The sequence below is a fragment of the Bufo bufo genome, chromosome 7 (genome assembly GCF_905171765.1).
Source record: "Bufo bufo chromosome 7, aBufBuf1.1, whole genome shotgun sequence".
Lineage (NCBI taxonomy): Eukaryota > Metazoa > Chordata > Amphibia > Anura > Bufonidae > Bufo > Bufo bufo.
The window spans coordinates 118,472,679-118,495,875 of record NC_053395.1 but is presented as its reverse complement, the minus strand read 5'-3'; the positions used below and the strand labels follow the sequence as shown (position 1 = coordinate 118,495,875).

Below are 23,197 nucleotides of genomic sequence, written 5' to 3'. Positions count from 1 at the left end.
TGTGTAATCTAATTGCAGTCTCCTGCCAGCGTGTGTGTCAGGCTCACAGCGTATACTGTGCCCACTTGCCCAGTGCCACCACTCATATCTGGTGTCACAGTAGCTTGCATTAAAAAAAACAACAACACTTTTTTGACTGTAATATAATAGCAGTCAGTTGCTTGCACGCGCGTGTGTGTTTCGTGCCCTGCAAGAGCATAGTGTCACCAGCGCAACTCGTATCTGGTGTCACAGTAGATTACATTTAAAGAAAAACAACAATTTTGACTGTGAATAAATAGCAGTCAGTTGCCTGCACGCGTGTGTGTGCCTCGTGCCCTGCAAGTGCATAGTGTCACCAGCGCAACTCATATCTGGTGTCACAGTAGATTACATTTAAAGAAAAACAACAATTTTGACTGTGAATAAATAGTCAGTTGCCTGCACGTGTTTGTGTGTTTAAGGCCCTGCTGCAAGTGCATAGTGTCACCAGCGCAATTCATATCTGGTGTCACAGTAGATTAAAAAAAAAAAAGAGGAAAGAATATTTAAAAGAAGAAAAACTGCTACAAGAGGACATAGTTTTAAATTAGAGGGGCAAAGGTTTAAAAGTAATATCAGGAAGTATTACTTTACTGAGAGAGTAGTGGATGCATGGAATAGCCTACCTGCAGAAGTGGTAGCTGCAAATACAGTGGAGGAGTTTAAGCATGCATGGGATAGGCATAAGGCCATCCTTCATATAAGATAGGGCCAGGGGCTATCCATAGTATTTAGTATATTGGGCAGACTAGATGGGCCAAATGGTTCTTATCTGCCGACACATTCTATGTTTCTATGTTTCTATTACATTTAAAGAAAAACAACAATTTTGCACGCATAGTACAACTAAACTAATCTAAAAAAAATGACAGGAAGAGGCAGGCCACCCCGCAGGGTCCGTCGTGGTCGTGGTGCTGTGATTCCCTTTGGCCCTAGAATAATGCCCAGTGTTCAGAGGCCACGTATCCTGAACTCGAAAAATTCTGAGGACATAGTTGACTGGCTAACACAGGACACCAATCTTCTACAGCTTCCGCTCGGAACCTTGACGCACCATCCTCCTCCAGCTCAGCTTCGGGCACCTCTCAAGCTACCACTCGCCCGCCTGCCGCCACCACCAACACTAGCACCACAGCCGTTTCACTTGATCTGTCAGAGGAGTTATTTACACATCAGTTGGAAGAAATGAGTGATGCGCAACCATTATTGCCAGAGGATGTAGATAACAGGGATATGTCTCAGTCAGGCAGCATTACACACATGGACGTACGGTGTGATGATGATGATGATGATGTTGTACCCGCTGCTGCTTCCTTTGCTGAGTTGTCAGATACAAGTGAAGCGGTTGATGATGATGATGATGTGTCTGTGGATGTCACGTGGGTGCCCGCTCGAAGAGAAAAAGAACAGGGGGAAAGTTCAGATGGGGAGACAGAGAGGAGGAGGAGACGAGTTGGAAGCAGGGGGAGGTTGTCGCAAGGAGCTAGTGGCACAGTCAGACAGCATGCATCGGCACCCGGGGTCAGCCAGACAGCACGCCAATCAACGCATGCTGTTGCCACCACCAGAATGCCGTCATTGCAGAGCTCAGCAGTGTGGCATTTTTTTTGTGTCTGCCTCTGACAACAGCGATGCCATTTGCAACCTGTGCCAAAAGAAACTGAGTCGTGGGAAGTCCAACACCCACCTAGGTACAACTGCTTTGCAAAGGCACATGATCGCACATCACAAACGCCTATGGGATCAACACATGAGTACAAGCAGCACACAAACTCAAAGCCGCCATCCTCCTCCTGGTCCAGCATCTTCAGCCACGTCAACCACTGCTGTCCTCCTTGCCCCCTCTCAACCATCCGCCACTCCGTCTCTCGCCTTGAGCAGTTCCTGCTCATCTGCCCACAATCAGGTGTCTGTCAAGGACATGTTTGAGCGTAAGAAGCCAATGTCACAAAGTCACCCCCTTGCCCGGCGTCTGACAGCTGACTTGTCTGAACTCTTAGCCCGCCGGCTTTTACCATACAAGCTGGTGGAGTCTGAGGCCTTCAAAAAATTTGCAGCTATTGGGACACCGCAGTGGAAGGTACCCGGCCAAAATGTATTTGCACAAAGGCAATCCCCAACCTGTACTCGATTGTGCAAAAGGAAGTAATGGCATATCTGGCACACAGTGTTGGGGCAAGGGTCCATCTGACCACTGATACCTGGTCTGCAAAGCACGGTCAGGGCACGTATATCACGTACACTGCGCATTGGGTAAACCTGCTGACGGCTGCCAAGCATGGAATGCGTGGCTGTGCAGAGGAGTTGGTGACACCGCCACAACTTGCAGGCAGGCCTGCTGCCACTTCCTCTACTCCTCCTACTCCATCCTCTTCCTCAACCTCCTCGGCTGAGTCCTCTTCTGCTGCTGCGTCTTGCTCCACATCAACGGCACCCCCCCAGCTCCCCAGGGGCTATTCCACATCCCGGATACGACAGTGTCACGCCGTCTTGGCGTTGACTTGCCTGAAAGCAGAGAGTCACACCGGACCAGCACTCCTGTCCGCCCTGAACGCACAGGTGGATCAGTGGCCGACTCTGCACCAACTGGAGATCGGCAAAGTGGTGTGTGACAACGGAAGCAATTTGTTGGCGGCATTGAATTTGGGCAAGTTGACACATGTGCCGTGCATGGCACATGTGTGTAATCTGATCGTACAACGCTTTGTGCATAAGTACCCAGGCTTGCAGGACGTCCTCATGCAGGCCAGGAAGGTGTGTGGCCATTTCAGACGTTCCTACACGGCCAAGGCGCACTTTTCAGATATCCAGCGGCGAAACAACATGCCAGTGAGGCACTTGATTTGCGACAGCCCGACACGTTGGAATTCAACACTAATGTTCGACCGCCTGCTCCAACAAGAAAAAGCCGTCAACGAGTATTTGTATGACCGGGGTGCTAGGACAGCCTCTGCGGAGCTGGAAATTTTTTTGCCACGTTACTGGACGCTAATGCGCAATGCCTGTAGGCTCATGCATCCTTTTGAGGAGGTGACAAACCTAGTCAGTCGCACTGAAGGCACCATCAGCGACATCATCCAATTTGTTTTCTTCCTGGAGCGTGCCCTGCGAAGAGTGCTGGATCAGGCCATAGATGAGCGTGAAGAGGAACAGTTGTGGTCAACATCACCACCAGAAACAGCCTTATCAGCATCGCTTACTGGACCTGCGGCAACGCTGGAAGAGGAGTGTGAGGAAGAGGAGTCAGAGGAGGAATGTGGCTTTGAGGAAGAGGAGGAAGACCAACCACAGCAGGCATCCCAGGGTGCTCGTTGTCACCTATCTGGTACCCGTGGTGTTGTACGTGGCTGGGGGGAAGAACATACCTTCAGTGAGATCACTGAGGACGAGGAACGGGACATGAGTAGCTCGGCATCCAACCTTGTGCAAATGGGGTCTTTCATGCTGTCGTGCCTGTTGAGGGGCCCTCGTATAAAAAGGCTGAAGGAGAACGACCTGTACTGGGTGTCCACGCTACTAGACCCCCGGTATAAGCAGAAAGTGCCTGAAATGTTACTGAATTACCGCAAGTCGGAAAGGATGCAGCAGTTCCAAAATAAATTAAAAAGTATGCTTTACACAGCGTATAAGGGTGATGTCACAGCACAACGGGAATCTAACAGGGGAAGAGGTGAAAGTAATCCTCCTCCTACCACGACCACGCCGGCAAGGACAAGACGCTTTACAGACGTGTTGTTGATGGAGGACATGTGGAGCATTTTAAGTCCTACGCATCGCCACAGCCCTTTGGGGTCCACCCTCAGAGAACGACTCGACCGACAGGTAGCAGACTACCTCGCCTTAACTGCAGATATCGACACTCTGAGGAGCGATGAACCCCTTGACTACTGGGTGTGCAGGCTTGACCTGTGGCCTGAGCTATCCCAATTTGCGATAGAACTTCTGGCCTGCCCCGCTACAAGTGTCCTGTCAGAAAGGACCTTCAGTGCAGCAGGAGGTATTGTCACTGAGAAGAGAAGTCGCCTAGGTCAAAAAAGTCTAGATTACCTCACCTTTATTAAGATGAATGAGGCATGGATCCCGAAGGGACTGACAGTGGGCGATACATTAGACTAAAAAAAGGCCTATTAAGATGAGCTGCCTTGGGCTAAAAATGGTTCACACGCTGCTGTATTTAATCTCTGAATGCCGGTTGACTTGCGTGACTTATCCGCCACCAACTAGGGTTCAAGCCGCAATGTTTTAGGGCACTTTCTGCCTGGGAAACATCAATTTTTCTGGCCGCTGGTACAGCAGCGGCTGCAACAATACCTAGCTTTTCAGGCATGTGTACATGCCTAATTTTTCTGGCCTCTGGTGCTGCACTGTGGCTGCAAAAACAAAAACAAAAAAGTCACATGTGTCAATTCCCCTTCATGATCGTTTCCTTGTTGTGGTAAGGGGCTTGCGTATCACAATGAAGCGACCACCTCTATGAGTGTTGGCAATGGCAATGTTGGCACACCCCAGATGATAAGGTCGTTGCTTCATTGTGAACAGACCAAAAGTGATCGGCTGGATAATTTTGCATAGAAAAAACATTCATTTTCTTTGTGATCATCTAAGGTGATCATTAAAGCCTACTAGGCCAACAATGGGCCCACACTGCAGAATCATTGTTTTCTGGGTCACTTAACTGTCACTGAACTACCTCAGCACGACCATAGGCTTTGAAAAACCCCCATCGCCTGCAATCTCCCAAACGTGCAGTAGAGGAATAAAATTTATGTCATGAGTGTGTCAACTATTGACAACTCTTTGCAGTTGTCTAAAATCTATTCCATACACGTCCCCTGATAGGGGACGTAACAGGGATTAAACTGATAGGAATAGTACTACTTAAACACACCACTCATATCTGGTGGTGCAGTACATTGCAAGGCGTACGCGCAGTGCCCCAAATTGGAAGTAAGAGGACCGACCAAGCATCTTTTTCCATCTCCCGGTTCCTAAAATCTATTCCATACACTGGCCCCTGATAGGGGACAAAACAGAGATTAAACTGTTAAGAACAGATTTTTTTTAATAAAAAAAAAAAGAGGAAAGCCTCTGCGGAGCTGGGTATTTTTTGGCCGCGTTACTGATCGCTCATGCACAATGGCTGTAGGCTCATGCGTCCTTTTGCGGAGGTGACAAACCTGGTTAGTCAAACCCAAGGCAACATCATCAACCTCATCCCATATGCGTTTTTTCTGGAGCGTGCCCTGCGAAGAGTGCTGGATCAGGCCGTAGATAAGCATGAAGAGGAAGAGTTGTGGTCACCATCACCACCAGAAGCAGCCTTGTCGTCGTCGATTGCTGGACCTGCGGCAACGCAGAGAGAGGAGTCTGAAGAAGAGGAGTCAGAGGAGGAAGGTGGCTTTGAGGAGGTGGAAGACCAACCACAGCAGGCGTCCCAGGGGGCTTGTTGTCACCTTTCGGGGACCCTTGGTGTTGTACGTGGCTGGGTGGAGGAAGAGACCTTCAATGACGTCAGTGAGGACAAGGAACTGGACATGGCTAGCTTGGTATCCAACCTTGTGCAAATGGGGAGTTTGCGGTTGTGCAAATGGACTGTTTGCGGTGCGTTAAACGGGGAGTTTGGTCTGCCACTGTGAAGCGTGCGTAACCCTTACACTACCTGATCAATACAACATCATACCTGATGTTTTAAAGCACGTTATTCCAAACAATTTAGGAATGTTAGGTGATTTATGCCCTTTATGGATTAAAACCCGACTCTGCGTCAACTACGTAATTTTCCATGGGAGTTTTGCCTTGGATCCGCCTCCGGCATGCCACAGTCCAGGTGTTAGTCCCCTTGAAACAACTTTTCCATCACTATTGTGGCCAGAAAGAGTCCCTGTGGGTTTTAAAATTCGCCTGCCTATTAAAGTCAATGCCGGTTCGCCCGTTCGCGAACATTTGCGATAATTCGCGTTCTCTGTTCGCAAACGGAAAATTTTATGTTCGCGACATCTCTAGTCTTGAGACACTGAGGCCATCTATTTGTGAGAGCCACATGCTGGGGAAACAGGCCTCTAAAGCTGCTGTGGACTGCGGGTAGAAATCTGCTGACCAGGTGAAGGCTTTTTGCACTGTGGACTTTGTGTGGTGTGAACAGGCAGCAAATGTGTGACTAAACACTTAACTTTGCTTTGCAACCTTGTTTTTGCCCCTGTACTGAATCCGCTTACACTGCCTACCAGAGCGAATCCCCACATTATATAAACTGCCCGTCCCAAAAAAAAGTCGCCACCAAAAATATTTTGTTGGACCACCTTTAGCTTTCATTATGGCATGCATTCGCTGTGGCATTGTTTCTATAAGCTTCTGCAATGTCACAATATTTATTTCCATCCAGTGTTGCATACATTTTTCACCAGGATCTTAGAAAAATTGTAGAGTCTGACTGCTGCGCAAAGCCTTTTCAAGCACATCCCAAAGATTCTCAATGGGGTTAAGGTCTGGACTCTGTGGTGGCCAATTCATGTGTGAAAATTATGTCTCATGCTCCCTGAACTACTCTTTCACAATTTGAGCCCGATGAATCCTGGCATTGTCATCTTGGAATATGCCCGTGCCATCAGGAAAGAAAAAATCCATTGATGGAACAACCTGGTCATTCAGTATGTTCAGGTGGTCAGCTGACCTCATTCTTGGAGCACATACTGTTGCTGAACCTAGACCTGACCAACTGCAGCAACCCCAGATCATAGCACTGCCCCCACAGGCTTGTACAGTAGGCACTAGGCATGATGGGTGCATCACTTCATCTGCCTCTCTTCTTACCCGGATGCGCCCATCACTCTGGAACAGGTTGACTCATCAGACCACATAACCTTCTTCCATTGCTCCAGAGTCCAATCTTTATGCTCCCTATCAAATTGAAGCCTTTTTTTTCTGGTTTGCCTCACTGATTAGTGGTTTTCTTACTGCTACACAGCTGTTCAGTCCAAATCCCTTGAGTTCCCTTCGCATTGTTTTTGTGGAAATGCTCTTACTTTCACTATTAAACATAGCCCTGAGTTCTACTGTTGTTTTTCTTCGATTTGATTTCACCAAATGTTTAAGTGATCGCCGATCATGATCATTCAGGATTTTTTCCCCGCCACATTTATTCCTCGAATACGATGATTCCCCACTATCCTTCCAGTTTTTAATAATGCGTTGGACAGTTCTTAACCCAATTTTTGTAGCTTCTGCAATCTCCTTAGATGTCTTCTCTGCTTGATGCATGCCAATGATTTGACCCTTCTCAAACAGACTAACAGCTTTTCCACGACCACGAGATGTGTCTTTCGACATGGTTGTTTAGGAAATGAGAAGCAACTCATTGCACCAGTTGGGGTTAAATAACTTGTTGCCAGCTGAAAGATAATCGCCCATGCAGTAATTATCCAATAGGAGGCTCATAGCGATTTGCTTAGTTAAATGCAGGTGGCGACTTATTTTTTTTGGACAGGCAGTGTGTATATATACACTGCTCAAAAAAATAAAGGGAACACAAAAATAACACATCCTAGATCTGAGTTAATTAAATATTCTTCTGAAATACTTAGTTCTTTACATAGTTGAATGTGCTGACAACAAAAATGGAAATCAAATTTTTCAACCCATGGAGGTCTGGATTTGAAGTCACACTCAAAATTAAAGTGGAAAAACACACTACAGGCTGATCCAACTTTGATGTAATGTCCTTAAAACAAGTCAAAATGAGGCTCAGTAGTGACTCTGTCACGTCTGTCACATGTGCTCAGTGTGAACCTGCTTTCATCTGTGAAGAGCACAGGACGCCAGTGGCGAATTTGCCAATCTTGGTGTTCTCTGGCAAATGCCAAACGTCCTGCACGGTGTTGGGCTGTAAGCACAACCCGCACCTGTGGACATCGGGACCTCATATCACCCTCATGGAGTCTGTTTCTGACCATTTGAGCAGACACATGCACATTTGTGGCCTGCTGGAGGTCATTTTGCAGGGTTCTGGCAGTTCTCCTCCTGTTTCTTCTTGCACAAAGGCGGAGGTAGCGGTCCTGCTGCTGGGTTGTTGCCCTCCTACGGCCTCCTCCACGTCTCCTGATGTACTGGCCTGTCTCCTGGTAGCGCCTCCATGCTCTGGACACTACGCTGACAGACACAGCAAACCTTCTTGCCACAGCTCGCATTGATGTGCCATCCTGGATAAGCTGCACTACCTGAGCCACTTGTGTGGGTTGTAGACTCCGTCTCATGCTACCACTAGAGTGAAAGCACCGCCAGCATTCAAAAGTGACCAAAACATCAGCCAGGAAGCATAGGAACTGAGAAGTGGTCTGTGGTCACCACCTGCAGAACCACTCCTTTATTGGGGGTGTCTTGCTAATTGCCTATAATTTCCACCTGTTGTCTGTCCCATTTGCACAACAGCATGTGAAATTGATTGTCACTCAGTGTTGCTTCCTAAGTGGACAGTTTGATTTCACAGAAGTGTGATTGACTTGGAGTTACATTGTGTTGTTTAAGTGTTCCCTTTATTTTTTTGAGCAGTGTGTATATATATATATATATATATATATATATATACAGTACAGACCAAAATTTGGACACACCTTCTCATTCAAAGAGTTTTCTTTATTTTCATGACTATGAAAATTGTAGATTCACACTGAAGGCATCAAAACTATGAATTAACACATGTGGAATTATATACATAACAAACAAGTGTGAAACAACTGAAAATATGTCATATTCTAGGTTCTTCAAAGTAGCCACCTTTTGGTTTGATTACTGCTTTGCACACTCTTGGCATTCTCTTGATGAGCTTCAAGAGGTAGACCCCTGAAATGGTTTTCACTTCACAGGTGTGCCCTGTCAGGTTTAATAAGTGGGATTTCTTGCCTTATAAATGGGGTTGGGATCATCAGTTGCGTTGCGGAGAAGTCAGGTGGGTACACAGCTCATAGTCCTACTGAATAGACTGTTAGAATTTGTATTATGGCAAGAAAAAAGCAGCTAAGTAAAGAAAAATGAGTGCCCATTATTACTTTAAGATATGAAGGTCAGTCAGTCAGCCGAAAAATTGGGAAAACTTTGAAAGTAAGGGCTATTTGACCATGAAGGAGAGTGATGGGGTGCTGCGCCAGATGACCTGGCCTCCACAGTCACCGGACCTGAACCCAATCGAGATGGTTTGGGGTGAGCTGGACCGCAGAGTGAAGGCAAAAGGGCCACCAAGTGCTAAGCATCTCTGGGAACTCCTTCAAGACTGTTGGAAGACCATTTCAGGGGACTACCTCTTGAAGCTCATCAAGAGAATGCCAAGAGTGTGCAAAGCAGTAATCAAACCAAAAGGTGGCTACTTTGAAGAACCTAGAATATGACATATTTTCAGTTGTTTCACACTTGTTTGTTATGTATATAATTCCACATGTGTTAATTCATAGTTTTGATGCCTTCATAGTCATGAAAATAAAGAAAACTCTTTGAATGAGAAGGTGTGTCCAAACTTTTGGTCTGTACTGTATATATTAGGATTTTGTTCTCTCCCCCCTACACACTAGTAAACATTTTCCCATGTCCTTGCTTTTCTGACAGTGTTACAAGGCTATATCGATATCGGACCGCGCTGCTCAGAATTCACCGAAGGTGTTCCTCTTTACTTTGGAGCTATATGCACCTTCAGATATAGGGACACAATGTCACGCCCATGTTTATGGTCGTGACTCCTGATCCGAATGCTGTTGCCTGCGGTTTGGTTTTATTGTCAACCCCATGGTGAGGGCTGCTTGTATGTTGCCTCACGTGTGGTTGCCGCTGGCAACATGATTGTACTTGGCAGTATAGCAGCCTGAGCTGTTGCTAGGCAGCTTGCTGTCAAGTGCATGCGGTTACACTTGGTTGGGTGTGTGTGTGTGTGTGTGTGTGTATGTATGCACTTTCTATGTCTGGTGTGCACGAGGTTTATGTATGTGTGCACTGTGACACTTCCCTTCACTTGTGACTGCCCGTGGCAACGTGTGGTATTGTTTACATGTGGTGGCAGTGTCTCGGCCTTCTGGCTGACTCCCAGGACATGGTGGCCACGCATGTCGTTGCCTGCGGTAACAGCTGCAGTGTAATTGTTTATTGTACACTTCCCCTTTAAGTGGCTTTTTCCCTTGCTTTCCCTTGCCTGGTGTAGGAAGGGTTAACCCCCTTCTTAGTGTGTGAACACTGGGGGTGCGTGTGGGTGTGGCTACTTGGGCTATTTAGCTTCCGCTGGATGCCTGTATCTGAGGGGTACTTCAGCCATGGAAGAAAATTGAAAATTAACGTGCATAATTAGGAAACTTGATACCTTTATTAATAAATGGGTATGAGCAAGAGTGGTCGATATGCTCAGATGCTCTGATGTATAAAAAAACGAACCTCCTATTATAGATAGGTGGTGAAATACTGAATCACTATAGGGCAAAGAAAACTTTTACCAGGAGTCAAGGAAACTAAAAAAGAGATTATTACAGAGAGGGTATCCCAAGTCCACTCTAAGGGAAGCTTTTCAGGCAGTCGAGAACAGGGATAGGGCCGACTTATTAATACCGAAAAATAAAGATAATAAGGATAGCTCAATAATTCGCCTAATCTCCACATATGATACAGCTAACAGTGAAGTCAATACCATCTTAAAAACTCACTGGCCAATCCTAATGATGGACAAAGATCTGTCCAAGGCCATCTCCAGCTACCCCCAAATAACATATCGTAAGGGGAGAAGCCTTAGAGATAGGCTTGTGCACAGCCACTACACCTTTATTTTACAATCTGAAATACCCTGCACTTGTAGAGGCACTTTTACTTTATTTACATTTAGTCAGATGACTATTGGTTGCCTGCTCTTGACAAGTGCATTCTCGGCTTGCTTAATTAAAATTTAGCTTTTATTAGTGATCTTTTTTTTAAAAATAACACAAATGAACTAGTGAATAAATTTTTAGTCCTAACCTACTATGTTTTAAAACTTTCATCAGTCGGCCAATAGTGTGCTTTACTTATGTTTGTTCGTTTGATATTCTCTATTTGTATTTGAGTGGCAGTCTTATATGGATGCCTTTCTGTCTCTGTATATAGACTCTTGGAGTTTTAATAATAGCACATTGGTAGCTTCGCTGCCTGCTAGTTTCTTCTCGGCTTGCTAGCTGTTGTTACTAGATTTACTGCTACTTTGTAGCTAACGGCCGTGAGTGCGCTACGCTGGCTGAGGTCTATTTATGTTCATAGCCTCAATCGCCTTATCTCTCCGATCGCTGCTAGTGGCGCATGTATTTGTTATCCTATCTTGCAGCTACTCAGTAGCAAACTCATGGAGTCAGGTATTAGCTCATAGGTAATTTCGCTGCCTGCTATTTTCTTCTCAGCTCACTAGCTGATATTTCTACATTTGTGCTACTTTGTGGCTGCCGGCTGTAAATGCGCTACACTGGCTGAGGTCTATTTGCCTTCATAGCCCTATTCACCTTGTCTATTTTGTCAATGCTGTCAGCGCATTTATTCTTTGTCCTGCCTCACAGCAACTCAGTAGCAAGCACGCTATATTAAGGCGATTGAGGCTATGAACATAAATAGACCTCAGCCAGCGTAGCGCACTCACGGCCGTTAGCTACAAAGTAGCAGTAAATCTAGTAACAACAGCTAGCAAGCTGAGAAGAAACTAGCAGGCAGCGAAGCTACCAATGTGCTATTATTAAAACTCCAATAATAGTTCATTTGTGTTATTTTTTTAAAAAAAGATCACTAATAAAAGCTAAATTTTAATTAAGCAAGCCGAGAATGCACTTGTCAAGAGCAGGCAACCAATAGTCATCTGACTAAATGTAAATACAGACACTACACCGGCATAAAAAAGGAGGGTAGTTGGCTGGACAGACAACCAAAAGGGACATTCAAGTGCGGCAGCTGTAAGGCCTGTAAATATATACGCATTTCAAAAACTTGTTCCAAAACCAACATTGTCCAAATGTTAGGCTCCTTCGCCAATTGTAAAACACAGGGGGTTGTCTACATATGTCAGTGTACCTGTCCGAAAGATTACATCGGTAAGACCATCAGGGAGTTTAGACGTAGAGTCTGCGAACACATCAATGACGTAGCAAAGAAAAAAGACACCCCTGTTGCCAATCATTAATGACCAACATAGGGGAGACCCAAGTTCCCTTAAATTTTCAGTACTCGAGGTTATCCCTAAACCCCTAAGGGGAGGTGACTGGGACCGGAAGATACTCCAAAAAGAATCCGAATGGATTTATCGTTTCGTGTCTCAATCACCAAGTGATCTCAATGAGCGACTTACATATACATGTTTCATTTGACTTATTGTATCTCTTCTTAACCCCTTAAGGACCGGGCTCATTTTCACCTTAAGGACCAGGCCATTTTTTGCAAATCTGACCAGTGTCACTTTAAGTGCTCATAACTTTAAAACGCTTTGACTTATCCAGGCCATTCTGAGATTGTTTTTTCGTCACATATTGTACTTCATGACACTGGTAAAATGAAGTCAAAAAAATTATTTTTTTTGCACAAAAAAATACCTAATTTACCAAAAATTTGAAAAAAATTAGCAAATTTCAAAGTTTCTGTTTCTCTACTTCTGTAATACATAGTAATACCCCAAAAAATTGTGATGACTTTACATTCCCCATATGTCTACTTCATGTTTGAATTGTTTTGGGAATGATATTTTATTTTTTGGGGATGTTATAAGGCTTAGAAGTTTAGAAGCAAATCTTGAAATTTTTCAGAAATTTACAAAAACTCAATTTTTAGCGACCAGTTCAGGTCTGAAGTCACTTTGCGAGGCTTACATAATAGAAACCACCCAAAAATGACCCCATCTAAGAAACTACACCCCTCAAGGTATTCAAAACTGATTTTGCATACATTGTTAACCCTTTAGGTGTTGCACAAGAGTTATTGGCAAATGGGGAGGAAATTTGAGAATTTCATTTTTTTGTCTAATTTTTCATTTTAACCCATTTTTCCCACTAACAAAGCAAGGGTTAACAGCCAAACAAGATTGTATCTTTATTGCCCTGACTCTGCCGTTTACAGAAACACCCAATATGTGGCCATAAACTACTGTACGGCCACACAGCGGGGCGTAGAGTGAAAGGTGCGCCGTTTGGTTTTTGGAAGTCTGATTTTTATGGACTGGTTTTTTGACACCATGTCCCATTTGAAGCCCCCTGATGCACCCCTAGAGGAGAAACTCCCTAAAAGTGACCCCATCTAAGAAACTACACCCCTCAAGGTATTCAAAACTGATTTTACATACGTCGTTAACCCTTTAGGTGTTGCACAAGAGTTATTGGCAAATGGGGATGAAATTTGAGAATTTCATTTTTTTGCCTAATTTTCAATTTTAACCCATTTTTTCCACTAACAAAGCAAGGGTTAACAGCCAAACAAGATTGTATCTTTATTGCCCTGACTCTGCCGTTTACAGAAACACCCCATATGTGGCCGTAAACTACTGTACGGGCACACAGTAGGGCGTAGAGTGAAAGGTGCGCGGTTTGGTTTTTGGAAGCCAGATTTTGCTGGACTGGTTTTTTGACACCATGTCCCATTTGAAGCCCCCCTGATGCACCCCTAGATTAGAAATTCCATAAAAGTGACCCCATCTAAGAAACTACACCCCTCAAGCTATTCAAAACTGATTTTACAAACTTTGTTAACCCTTTAGGTGTTGCACAAGATTTAATGGAAAATAGAGACACAATTTCAAAATTTCACATTTTTGGCAGATTTTCCATTTTAATATTTTTTTTCCAGTTACAAAGCAAGGGTTAACAGCCAAACAAAACTCAATATTTATGGCCCTTATTCTGTAGTTTACAGAAACACCCCATATGTGGTCGTAAACCGCTGTATGGGCACACGGCAGGGCGCAGAAGGAAAGGAATGCCATACGGTTTTTGGAAGGCAGGTTTTGCTGGACTGTTTTTTTTGACACCATGTCCCATTTGAAGCCCCCCTGATGCACCCCTAGAGTAGAAACTCCAAAAAAGTGACTCCATTTTAGAAACTACGGGATAGGGTGGCAGTTTTGTTGGTACTAGTTTAGGGTACATATGATTTTTGGTTGCTCTATATTACACTTTTTGTGCAGCAAAGTAACAAGAAATAGCTTTTTTGGCACGTTTTTTTTTTTGTTATTTACAACATTCATCTGACAGGTTAGATCATGGGGTAATTTTATAGAGCAGGTTGTCACGGACGCGGCGATACCTAATATGTATACATTTTTTTTTATTTATGTAAGTTTTATACAATAACTTCATTTTTAAAACCAAAAAAATGTTTTAGTGTCTCCATATTCTAAGAGCCATAGTTTTTTCAGTTTTTGGGCGATTATCTTGAGTAGGGTCTCATTTTTTGCGGGATGAGATGACGGTTTGATTGGCACTATTTTGGGGTGCATATGACTTTTTGATCACTTGCTATTACACTTTTTGTGACGTAAGATGGCAAAAAATGGCTTTTTTTACACTGTTTTTATTTTTATTTTTTTACGGTGGTCATCTGAGGGGTTAGGTCATGTGATATTTTTATAGAGCCGGTCGATACGGACGCGGCGATACCTAATATGTATACTTTTTTTTTATTTATGTAAGTTTTACAGAATGATTTCATTTAAAAAAAAAAAAAATCATGTTTTAGTGTCTCCATAGTCTAAGAGCCATAGTTTTTTCAGCTTTTGGGAGATTATCTTGAGTAGGGTCTCATTTTTTGCGGGATGAGATGACGGTTTGATTGGTACTATTTTGGCGTACATGCGACTTTTTTGATCACTTTTATTACCTTTTTTGGGAAGTAAGGTGGGCAAAATTTCAATTTTCTCATAGTTTTTATTTTTTTATTTTTATGGCGTTCACCGTGCGGGGAAAGTAACATGACCATTTTATAGATCAGGTCGTTACGGACGCGGCGATACCTAATATGTGTAGTTTATTTTATTTTTTTAATTTTTATTCAGTGATAAATGGTTTTTTTTTTATCTTAACTTTTTTCACTTTTTTTTACATTTTTGTGACCCAGACCCACTTGGTTCTTGAAGATCCAGTGGGTCTGGTGTCTGTATAATACAGTACAGAACAATATATATTGTTCTGTACTGTATTTTACTTACACTGAACAGATCTATGCTTTTAGCATAGATCTGTTCAGCACCATGGACAGCAGGACGCCTGAGAGGCGTCCTGTTGCCATGGGAACCCTCCCCGTCTGCTCAGAACTTCGCAGACGGGGAAGGGTAAGCACGGGTCTGAGGGGGGCTCTCTGGGGGCTCTCTCCCTCTCCATCGGGGGGCTGCAAAGGCACAGCAGCCCCCCGATGGAGAGGGAGGGAGCTCCCTGACGATGACAGTTAACTTTTTCCATACAGCGGTCCGTACGGACCGCGGTATGGAAAGGGTTAAACGGCTGACATCTTCACAGATGTCAGCCGTTTATACCAGGGTGCCAGCAATGTGCTGGCACCCTGGTACAACCACTAGACACCAACGATCATTCATGGGGAGGCGGGCGGGGGATCGCGATCCCGCCTGCCGCACCGCCCGCCTCCCGCAACGCCCCCACCGCCTGCGACACCCCCCCCCCGCACCACCCGCCGGCATCAAATCATGCAGGGGTGCAGGGGGGGGGTGAAAAATATAGATTTTATGCACTCTAAAGTTTCTGATCCCCGCGGTCAGGGACCGCGGCGATCAGAAACTGCAAAAAGCGCAGCAAACCGCAGGTCTGAATTGACCTGCGGTTTGCTGCGATCGCCGATACGGGGGGGTCAAATGACCCCCCCCTGCATTGTTACGGGATGCCGGCTGAATGATTTCAGCCGAAATCCCGTTCCAATTAACCCCTGGGGCGCCGGAATACAGATTTTAAGTCAGGACGTACCGGTACGTCCTGGGTCCTTAAGGACTCGGGAAATAGGGCGTACCGGTACGTCCTAGGTCCTTAAGGGGTTAAACCCCTATTTTTCTTTACTAGAGACTATTCCTCTGTCCCTATCTCATACAAATACCCCTAGTTTTTTGTCCCCCTTTGTCCATGCCGGTGCGTGAAGCACCATATCCTAGGAAAGATGACATATATCATTGTCACTCCAATCTCTTTTCCTCACGTTCATATGGCTCCTATAAATTCAGCTATATAAACGTGATGATTTCTACATTGTAATATCATGTTTATGCCTCCAATCATAATGTGGTAATTCAGGGCTCAAAATAAACAACATAGTCCTCCCACAACTAATCCTATATGTGCAGGGGACTATAGAACCACTTCGGTCCAGTTATCTTGGCTAAATCAATAGTTGCTGAGAAGTATATACAGACCAGGAACTTCCAGCATTGCCGGCCGCATATGCGTTCCAAGGACCGGAAGTGACGCATCGTGTCATTGCGATGCGGTCCACTTACCGGAAGTGCCTTCTCTTTGGCGTCCGGAAACACGTGTCAGCACCAGCGCTTAAAAAGCAAGCGCTGACACACTGCCATGAGCCCTCCAGTCTCCTAGCATACGAGCTGCACCTTCTACAGGGCCCCCCTCTGTCTGGTGAGTACATAGCATCATTTACACCATGGACCTGTTTTGTTCTATGTTAAGCACCGATTGACATATAACTAATTTATTATAGATCAGTATACTACTGCTATGAATGTCTGACATACAGTGTTTGTATCTTCAGATTTGCATAAACACCTGTGTGAGTACATAGCATTATTTACACCATGGACCTGTTTTGTTCTATGTTAAGCACCGATTGACATATAACTAATATACTATAGATCAGTATACTACTGCAATTAATGTCTGACATATAGTGTCTATATCTTCCGATTTGCATAAACATCTGACACAGAGTACCTTTTACCCTCAGACTCCATCATATATACGGACAAGAGGTACATATCTGTATACACAGCGCCATCAAGTATGCTAAGGAGCTAAGTACCATCTCTTCTCTTTTTTTGAAGCACCATCTTTTTGCTTTCTTCATTCCCTACGTATATTACATTGTCATCACCTCCTGATGAGCTGCTGTATGCAGCCGAAACGCGTTGGAATCGTGTCTTTATATTTTTTATATTAGACTTATTCTTTTTGTTTTGTTCACTGGATCAATATTTCCCGATCCAGCTTTTCTAAGTAGGGCATCACTAGGGCCATATCTAGGCCTAGGTACGGGGGCAGGGTGTCTCCACCATCAGGGGACATCCCTGTGCTAAGGACATAGTTCCATAGGGTCGTCTAGGGAGAGTATTTTTCCACAGACTTACCCAACATTACCCCCGTCCCTATAGTGATTCAGTATTTCACCACCTATCTATAATAGGAGGTTCGTTTTTTTATACATCAGAGCATCTGAGCATATCGACCACTCTTGCTCATACCCATTTATTAATAAAGGTATCAAGTTTCCTAATTATGCACGTTAATTTTCAATTTTCTTCCAACCTATTTTTCCTACGTGTAACTTATCAATAGATATCCTCCCAAGTGTTTTCAAGTACTTCAGCCATGGTTAGCTGGAGGCATCCTCCTAGTTATATACCATCTGCCAGTGAGGGCCACCCTTGTGGTCATAAAATTTATGTCACAATGTTATTTTATGTTTGTGTGGTGTTTAATATTATTGCAGCTATGGATCTGGGTTCCTGTGTGATATGTGTTGTGTTCTGTGTCCCTTAGTGTTGTGTGGACATCAGTAGTTATGCACAGGTTCCAGTCAGCGTGGCTGTGGCAGGTAGGTTTGGAACTGCTTTAGTTCACCTGCCATATCCATATGTTGTATTTGTTTCCCCTTCCTTGCAGCTTGGCCTGTGAGACTCCTGTTCGTCCGCATCTAGGAGGAACAGGTCGTCTTACCCTGCTCCTAGTTCAGGGCCACCCTGAGGGCTAGTAGGGACCCCAAGGTTCTGGAGTATGAGCCCTCCTACCATCAGGGTCGGCTCATACAGCTAGGAGTCAGGGTCAGAACTAGGGACGTCATAGGAGGTGACCTGCTCCCTGATTCCTGTCCTGGCCTAGCAGCGACCATCTTCAGTCATCGCACGGCTGTGGGTTTTCCCCATCCTCAGCCGTGACACACAATTGGTATCCACATAGGATGCTCTTTACTCCTTGAGCCACTCTGTAGATTAACAAAGAGTTCACACAAATGGTGAAGCACCGTCAACCAGGGACAATTATAAAAAGTTTATTATACTCACAAACATACAGATGTAGCAGGGTTAACACACACACTCTGAACTCAAATTTTTTTACTCATCGCGTTATCTTGAAAGAAAACCCATTGAAAAGCAATTACTTAATGCATTTAGTTGCATTTAGTTTAGATAACGTCTCATAAAGCATGTGTGTTAACCCTTCTATATCCATAGATGAGTTTAAAACATATCATAAATTTTTTTTGTCCTCTTTAGTTTATGCCCGATCCGGGTTTTGCTTGATGCTTCGTCAGGGGCAAACACTCTTTTCCATACTGGGCAGTCTTTTTTTAAAACCACTTAGATCCCGCCCCTCCTTTACTCCAATTTGGCAACACCCCAATATAATTTGCATAATTAAAACAGTAGATCCTACATCTTAATGCATAATATTTATACATAAGTAGCACATAAAAACTATACTCGATCTGTTAACTATTTACAACCTAATCTAAGCATTTTTATAAATCTCTCTATTTTCCTCCATTACTACCCATTCATAAAAACTACATACATCATTCCCCAGTCAGCTACTGAGTCACCATCACGTGTTTTCGCCAGACAATAAGGAATTACATCCTACCTAGCTACTAAAACCTCCCCGCGGCTTCACTTTACCATCAATCCATTTAATACGAACATCTCTCTAGATAGAACTCAGTTCACACCCGCAGGACTTTTGTCTCCGCTTAAAAATCATCTTCTGAGCGGAAACATAACGGACCCCATTATAATCTATGGGGTCCTAAGGGCTCCATTTGTCTCAGTTTGGCGTCAGTTATGTGCCTTTTCCGTCCTTTCCGTTCTCCTGCTCCTAGACGGAGCAGGAGAACGGAAAGCCAGAACGGTGATGTGAACGTAGCCTTATCTGTATAGCCTTAGAAAGTGTAAACCACAATGTGTCTTATTTATTTAATAATGTGATATTTTTTTTACAGTTGAGATATATGTGCATCTTGCATTGTCACAGCAAGTTGTATTAGAACTGTCTAATGTATTATTTATTGTACTGTGTCAGTTTGGGAGTTTATTAGAATAAAGAAACCCAGGAAGGATATGATTCTGTTATCACTAACTACCAACTATAATATTTATTTACCTGTCAGTCTACACTCATATTGTTGAATATATACTTTTACTTTTAACCCTAAAATACTTCAGAAACAGCATTTTATTTTATCAAGACAAAATTTACAAAACATATGGGGTAATTTGCTATTCAGAAATATGAATACCTATAAAGACGAAGGTTCGCAGAAGCACATATTGGGTTTGGCGCCATCCTGGAGGAGACACAGTGTAAAGGGAAATATTGCTATTTTGGTTAATATCAATAATTAATATTCGTAAATAGGCGTGAGTCGTCTAGTATACCTTAAAAGAAACTACCTCTATGTTAGCTAATTAGATAATTGTCTAACTAACTTGCTACCTCTGTTGCCTTACTCTACACCAATCTAAACTACGTGCAAATTACTACTGCTACTATGGCGGCTACAACAAAAGACTATAAACAGTGCATTATGAATAATAAAGAAATATTTATTACACAATACAAATACAGTCTATTATGCTATATCTATATATCAATTGTTATAAATATACAGTGGGATGCGAAAGTTTGGGCAACCTTGTTCATCGTCATGATTTTCCTGTATAAATCGTTGGTTGTTACGATAAAAAATGTCAGTTAAATATATCATATAGGAGACACACACAGTGATATTTGAGAAGTGAAATGAAGTTTATTGGATTTACAGAAAGTGTGCTATAATTGTTTAAACAAAATTAGGCACTGTTGTCATTTTATTGATTCCAAAACCTTTAGAACTAATTATTGGAACTCAAATTGGCTTGGTAAGCTCAGTGACCCCTGACCTACATACACAGATGAATCCAATTATGAGAAAGAGTATATAAGGGGGTTAATTGTAAGTTTCCCTCCTCTTTTAATTTTCTCCGAAGAGTAGCAACATGGGGGTCTCAAAACAACTCTCAAATGACCTGAAGACAAAGATTGTTCATCATCATGGTTTAGGGGAAGGATACAGAAACTGTCTCAGAGATTTCAGCTGTCTGTTTCCACAGTTAGGAACATATTGAGGAAATGGAAGACCACAGGCTCAGTTCAAGTTAAGGCTCCACTAAGGCATTTATGCAGAGGAACAAGTACAACGTTCTGGAATGGCCGTCTCAGTCCCCAGACCTGAATATAATTGAAAATCTGTGGTGTGACTTAGAGAGAGCTGTCCATGCTCAGAAGCCATCAAACCTGAATGAACTAAAGATGTTTTGTAAAGAGAAATGGTCCAAAATACCTTCAACCAAAATCCAGACTCTCATTGGAACCTACAGAAAGCGTTTAGAGGCTGTAATTTCTGCAAAAGGAGGATCTACTAAATATTGATTTCATTTCTTTTTTGTGGTGCCCAAATTTATGCACCTGCCTAATTTTGTTTAAACAATTATAGCATACTTTCTGTAAATCCAATAAACTTAATTTCACTTCTCAAATATCAGTGTGTGTGTCTCCTATATGATATATTTAACTGACATTTTTTATCGTAACAACCAACGATTTATACAGGAAAATCATGACGATTAATAAGGTTGCCCAAACTTTCGCATCCCACTGTATATACATATAGATGCACACACCACAGTACAGTAATATATTAAACACACTACAACACAGCAATCACCTAACTACACTACACAATACACCATTCCTATTCCACCCCACAAACTAGCTATTCATTACACTTACACATACCAGCAACCCACCCAACCTATCTACACACTGTTCCTACAGGCACAAGGGGTTCACAATAACCACCGTGCAGCAGTAAAGGGGTTACGGCTGCAGGGAGCAGTGAAGGGCTTAATTCCTGGGGTACTTTGCAGGATCAGCCCAGCAAGGGGTTAATCAAGAAATGCTAGATCTAGGTACGCAGGGGTAAATCAGGGCAGGGAAGCATTGCTAGGGTCTGCAGGGGTTAATGCAGCAGGGGTATTGTAACGGGGCGCCGAAGGCGCACTCGGTCTCCCATCAGCCACAGACCTGCTGCTTAGCTTCGGGAGCGAGGATCTGTGTTTGGCCTCGTTCCCAGGAAGGCTTCGCTAGCTGGGAGGCTCCCTGCTCCTAGGTCTGCCTTGAGTGCCGAGCTGATCACTCGGTGCTCGACTTGTTTGTCTGTCGGTCATGTGACGCTGGCCACGTCACATGACCCTCACTCCCCACTATAAATACAGACAGCCTGCTGGCTACAGGTTACCTGTGATTTTCATCCTATAGGCTGTGCACTTTATTGTTATTATTAAGCTACCTCTGGAATTGAACCTCGATCCGCCTCTTGACACCTCTTCTGCCTCCTCCCTGTACCTTGACGCTACCTCTCTGATTTTGACCTCGGCTTGTTTACGGATTTGTCTTTGCCTCTTCCCTTGTTCTGACATGACCTCCTGGACTGACCTCGGCTAGTTGACCTGCCTCGCCTTCCGTTTTTGTTCTACCTCTTGTCTGCTTATTGTTACTTCTCAGTGGCTGTCCTCTTCCCTGCTGTCTCTTTCTCTCTGCTTGCACTTCGTAGGTTAGGGACTGTCGCCCAGTTGCGCTCCGTCACCTAGGGCGGGTGGTGCAAGTAGGCATGGACAGGGGACCGGGTGGCAGCTCAGGGGGTGCTCCTCTGCTCTATCTTGATTCCCGTGACCCTACCCGTGACAGGTATGGGACAGGGCAGCAAGGGTAAGATTGCAGGGGTAGAAGCATTGGTGGTATAGCAGGGGTTAACAAACAAAGGGTTAATGCAGGTGGGGTATTGTTGGTGGTATAGGGTGGCAGAGCGGGGGTTAAATGATACTTAAATGCTCGTTGTCAAGGGATATGATCCTCGCTTGGATGCTAGTCATCCAGGGGATTATTCTTGCATCTCAGGGGGGCTGCAGGAGTTAACTTCGGAGCGCGTGTTGTGCTCTCTTCTGGGACGCGCAGGGCTAACCTAACTAGCGCAGCACCGCCGGGGTATTTAAACTTGCTCCCACACTGCAGATGTGCGCACGCGCGCCTGCAGCCAGGTCCACTTGGGCTGGCGCAGTGATATGACGTCATCGGACCAGCCCGCACGCTTCCAGGCGGGGGGAGATTTGAATCTCCCACCTGAAGTGCCCGCGCATACCTCTGGTGCTGTAATTACCGCCACAAACAGAGGGAGGGAAACTTTTGTTCCCCTATCTCTGTAATGCTAAACATGTCCAGCCCTGCTGGAGATGTTTAATAAAAGACAGTGGATCTTATCGATCCCCTGTCTTTTGATATGGCTGCACCTGGACATGATTGACCAGCCATGCAGGCAGCATTTTCCTTCTGCAGGCACATTGGAATGTGCCTGCAGGAGGATTTGGCTGGGGAGGGGGCACCCATGATGGGGGGGGGGGGGGGGGGGAGTGGTATACTGGCCACATTTAGGATTATATAAGTATATAGATAATGGGGCACATCCATATACACATATATACACATCTGCACAACATATACCTGGGGGACAGCCATGGCAGATACGTATATACAGATGTCTGTAATAACTGGGGCATACATACATCTATATATAGACATCCCCAATTATAATATAAGCCCATATATATTTATATACAATGTGTGCAATATAAGCGGCATACACACATCTATATATTTACACATACCTGGGCCCATACTGGCGATACAGGGCCAATATGTATATACAGTCGTGGCCAAAAGTTTTGAGAATGACACAAATATTAGTTTTCACAAAGTTTGCTGCTAAACTGCTTTTAGATCTTTGTTTCAGTTGTTTCTGTGATGTAGTGAAATATAATTACACGCACTTCATAAGTTTCAAAGGCTTTTATCGACAATTACATGACATTTATGCAAAGAGTCAGTATTTGCAGTGTTGG

The 23,197-nt window shown here is 44.1% G+C and overlaps 1 pseudogene; it reads right to left on the bottom strand.

Annotated features, from left to right (window-relative positions):
* Nucleotides 1–4,924: 4,924 nt before the first annotated feature.
* Nucleotides 4,925–5,103, bottom strand: LOC121009087 (annotated as a pseudogene).
* Nucleotides 5,104–23,197: the final 18,094 nt, after the last annotated feature.